At 37.5% G+C, this 5145-nt stretch overlaps 1 long non-coding RNA gene across 1 annotated transcript; it reads left to right on the plus strand.

Moving 5' to 3' along the window:
• Positions 1 to 1466: 1466 nt before the first annotated feature.
• Positions 1467 to 4274, plus strand: LOC148867088 (uncharacterized). Its single transcript, XR_016109773.1, has 2 exons — positions 1467 to 1892; positions 3917 to 4274. It is a non-coding gene; the product is annotated as an uncharacterized LOC148867088 (long non-coding RNA).
• Positions 4275 to 5145: the final 871 nt, after the last annotated feature.

A 5145-nucleotide genomic window follows, 5' to 3' on the forward strand; every position in this document is an offset into this window, starting at 1 on the left:
AAAGGAGGGGAAATGTAAGGAAACCTTTACAAATCTTTGGCTATGTTTGGTTTGAAGGAAAATGTAGGGAAAGGTAGGGAAACCTTTACAAATACCTTTCCCTACATTTTCCTTCAAACCAAACACAACCTAAGAAGCAGAAAAGAGTCAAAGGCATACCGAAGGCCTTTGACAAAGATGGTAACACACAAGCAAAAGGTGAGGGAACTCAGGACCACTGGCATGTTAGGGGAGATGAGGGCATACTGAAGCAAAGCATCGGAGCTTGGTAAAGAATCCAATCGGGTCTCATCTTTCGACCTTGATTCATAGGAGATTTTCATTATCGACGATGCTTTGTTCGTCGACTCCGATCCCAGCCACTCTTTTCAAGCGATTCAGGAGTAGATTTTTCCTTTTGTCTTTTGCTCTTATGAAAATTGTAGTCTCGATCTCCTTCATTATGCAAATCCACACATATGAAACCCTAAAATTTCATGTCCTACTAAGAATATTGTCTCTTACATTGCAGATCAAGGACATTCTCTCTTATTCTACCTTTCTAGTATCAAAAAATCAAAAAATAAAAGGCTTTGATTATGATATGAAACAGATATGATATCTGAAAAACAACTGACCAATAAAAATAATAGCGAATAAGGTGTAATTTATCAAAATTCATGGGTGGGTTTTGATTGGTCAAACTCTTTTCAAACCATATATTTTCTGCATCATAGATTTTCCCAAAATAAAAAAAGTATCATCTCTTACGCCCATTGTAAAGTCCTACTCATAAGGATGTGTTAAGCCAAAACATTTCATTATATAACCATTCATTTATCAAAAGACAAAGCAATAAGTCATTCAATTCAGCCATTCATTAAGGGGTTAAGCTTTGAGCTGTAACTGTTTTGGCTTTTTGAAGATATGTATGCACCGGGTTTGAAGATAAGTATGCACGGGATCAGGTCATCCACTTGTATTGAGCTTTTCCGTGAAATTGCATTTGGTTTGATACAAAAATAGGGGATAAACATACAACCAAGAGAAAGTCAGTTTCTAGAAAACGTCGTGTGCAACAAATTCAAATTCAGGAACTTCAACAAATTTTAGGACGGAGCCTGGGTTCATCATAAACCCAGTCCAACCTGCTCGACTTGCACCCCTAGCTATGCTGTGGCCCGTGAGTTTGTGAGGAGCAAATCCGGATCACTAGTCTTCTGTCAAGTGTGCACCGTTAACTGACCTCCACGTGACGCACCCTAAACTGGCCTCAACAACAAGAGTCGCCAACGTGGCGGATAAGAGTGGGTAGATCGCCACTTGGGGCAATGAAGTCAACGTGGCACATCGATTCTCGGACTTCGGGCGCATCGAAGTCAAAATCAACAGCACAAAAAGAAGTAGCAAGCTACGATCAAGCTAATACCCAATCACGGGGTGCCACGTTAACGCCACTACCGAAAACAAAGAATGCACTGAAGTTAGTGCGTCCTCAGTTTCACCGCCTTTAAGAGCACCTCTCCTGACTCCTGCGTTCTATAAAAAGGCATCTGGCCCATCACCTACCAAATTCAGTCACTTGAATTCGAATTAAGCTCTTGCTTTCATCCTCTCTGTTTCTAGTTCTGTTCGTCGAAGTATCAGTATCTTGTGTTTCGGTTGACCGGCCGGAGAGATGAAGTTGGTGTTGTGGATGTGTATGGTGGTGGTGGGGGTTGCTCTACTAGTCCCGGCGGCATCTCTTTTTCCGGGCGGAGGAAATCCGTGGGAGGCGTTCATGTATCCGTATAGGCCTCAATACGGCAATGGGGATATGGGGAACATTTACATGAATCAAGCAACGGAAACTGAGATCCTAGTTCAATGCAAAGAGACTCCCAACGCCTATATTTATACTCTACAAATTCCTGGTAAGCAGCTCTATCTTTGTTGATCACGATAGTTCTGATCACTTCTGAAAAGTAAAAACTGGTAGCGGTAGATATTCCGATCTGAGTTCAGATCAGGCCCACGTTAGCTAGAGGTTTAGGGCTGGCTCTTAAACCACGCTTCGCAGATGAGTCTGACTCTGACAATTCGGTGGATTGGACTGTTTTGGATGTAAAATCCAAAACCAGCCCACCTACTAAGTACTAACCACCCACAAGCATCAATGATCCATATGGACAGCATGGATATATGAAACCAACCTAACTCAAGTACTTACCAGTAGACACAGAGGACAAATTGACGGGAATAGGAGAGAGAAAAGATTGCAATGATAGAGAAATGGGGCATAGAGATGTGAGATGGAGGAGAGAATATTGGAAATTTGGAGGACACTCGATTGGTACACATAACATGATAACATAACCCAACCCCTCCACACGCCTAATTAACCCGACAATAATGGGTTTTTAACCCAAACATGGGTGGGTGGGTTTAGATGAGTTAAAAAAAGTGATTGGATCGGATACGTGGGTCATTGAATTATAGATGGGTTGAAGAGTTAAATGCTACTTTCACAAGTATCACTGTCGCCCAATTTGCAGTTTGTACAGCTACAGCTTGGGCCGGTTTCACCATTATCCTGGAATAGGGGTTTGAAATTGAAATCCGAATGGGCCATTCGGATTTTAACTATTTGAATGGGCGGAATTAAAATTACATTCTCATTCTCGTGGAATGGCATTTCCCCATTTGAGTGAATAGCCATTCACTCTCCTCCTTTGGGAATGAAATCCCATTTTAGCTGATTTTAATTTTTATTTTAATTCTTGTATGAACCAAATAGATTAGACTATTCTGATTTTGATTTTAAAGGATTTTGATTCCGATTCTAATTTCAACTATGAAGCACGGATCTAAGTATTTTTGTCATGAACACAGGGGCATGGCTTGTTATATCTAAGTATTTTTGTCATGAACACGGTTATGGCTTGTTATATCATGTTAAGTATTGGGGTTGATATATTAATGCACTCGATAGAGATAGTAATAAGCCAATCCACTCAGCCTCGTGGTCAAGTTGATTATAAGGATTAAAGCATCTCTTATATTGGGGATAAAACCTACAAGTTGGGTCAGATTAGTCGAACTCAACCCTAACTTGGGTTGATGCTCGGGTTGAAAATATTGAACCTAATTTTATTTTGGGTTGGGTTAGGGTTAATCCTAACCTGACTCTATAGTATATTATTTCATTTAAGATAATCAAATCACTTAATCCTTATTGAAAATACTAAAATTATTTCATTTAAGATAATCAAATCACTTAATCCTTATTGAAAATACTAAAACCTTAATAACATATTTTATGTTTTTTTAATATTTTATTCTTTATTTCCTTTCTGTTGTTTGTTACTCATAGCTTCTTGTCCATAAAAGATTTATTATAAGTCATTATAATAAATTATAGTAATTTCAAACACTTTTTTTTGTACTTAAGAACCAATAAAAAACGTCAACAAATAAAAACAAAGGATTAAATATGTAATAAAAATTGAGTTAAGATCTAAGGTTAAGAAGTTTTACTAGATTCAAAGGGATGGGAAGAAAGTTGGGTTGGGCCTAACCCAAATCCAGTTCAACCCAAAGTTGGTTTTGGGTTGGGTTAGGGTTGGAGGAATTTAGTTAGGGTTAAGGTTAGAGTTGGGTAGTTCGGGTTGAAGGTCGGGGTTTTAGAACTTAAGGTTGGGCTAGGGTTGGCCTTAACCCAACCTAACCTGACCCGAGTTAAAGCAACACTAGACAACTTGGTCAAATAGATTCTAATATCATTTCAAGAATCCATTCATCCTAAAAACTTAAGACTATTAGGTGAGGTCTTTGAATAGAGTTTTATCGTCTAACAAAGCTAATCCACTCAGTTTCTTGTTCTGCACAACTTGGGTCCATGATTTGCTTATAATCTTTGTTTATTTATTTTTTTGTTTTTTTTTTCTCTTCATCTCAGGTATGAAAAAAGAGGACGTCAAAGTAGAAGTTGAAAAACATATTCTAAGAATCAAAGGTGAGGAGAAAAAATATGACAAGGAAAAAGGAGAGGTGCATTGGTCGTATGGGCAGTTCTGGAAGCAAATCCCACTTGCAGAGGATGCTAAGGGGGATGACATTCACACAGATGTCTCCAATGGTGTTCTCACCATCACTGTCCCTAGGCATTCCCACAGGAGAATGCCCTGATGAATTGAGCCCAACAACTTACTAAAACAACAACAAGATAACATGTGATCATCAATTACACCTAATGTATCAGTATGCGACTACTTTGACTCATGTACATAGATAAATAAATCTATGGTCTATCAGTATATAGTGGGTGTGGATCTAGAATTTCCATGCTGCTGCTTTGAATGTTTATTATTTGCTTACAAAATAGCTGAAAATAAAATAAAAGGAGAGAGAATAGAGGAAATAAAAAATGTGATAGAAGATTATATTCCACCCTCATATCATGAAAATTGTTCATATAAACAAGTACATTGCAATAATAGTAAACCATGATAAATTCAAAGGTAGAAGAATTGAAGTGTTCATATTTTGTAAGGAAGAAATTCATGCCAATTTTGTAGCTGATGGTTTTCAGCACTAGGTTTCATGGTCATGGGTACCACAGTCTTTCCATTCAACCATTTGACGATTCACTTGTTGAAAGGCGGCATTTGGTTGCATTGCAAAATTGAACGAACATATACCAATTTTGCAATCATTCACTTTTGCGTTTGTTTATTTGTAACTAATTGTACGCCTACTTGATATAAATTTTGGACTTTTTTTGTTTCATTTGCACTTATTAACGGTGTAAATTTTGCATTCAAAAAGAATTCCCTACCTTGACTTGTCAAATATAAGTAGAGATCACATCAATCCCATACAAATAACCCTCTCCTAACCTTACTTTCTTGCATATAATGAGCATGAGATAACACATTTTACGCCATACTTTACTTTTCATAAACAAACAAGACAAAGTAGCAAAAGTAAACTAGCTAGAATTTACCATAAGTCTATTTGCACTCTCATAAGTTCAAAATGAAATTTGCACCGAAATCAAATGCAGTCTTACGATTGAATCATTCAATAGATATTCTTTTGCTTCCCATTCTCGAGACCAATAAAAGAAGGGTTTTATTATAATGCTAGTAAGACATGATCTTATAAAAACTTTTAATCAGTCAACCC

Source organism: Nelumbo lutea, chromosome 3 (assembly GCF_056320005.1).
Source record: "Nelumbo lutea isolate HS-2025 chromosome 3, American lotus-T2T, whole genome shotgun sequence".
Lineage (NCBI taxonomy): Eukaryota > Viridiplantae > Streptophyta > Magnoliopsida > Proteales > Nelumbonaceae > Nelumbo > Nelumbo lutea.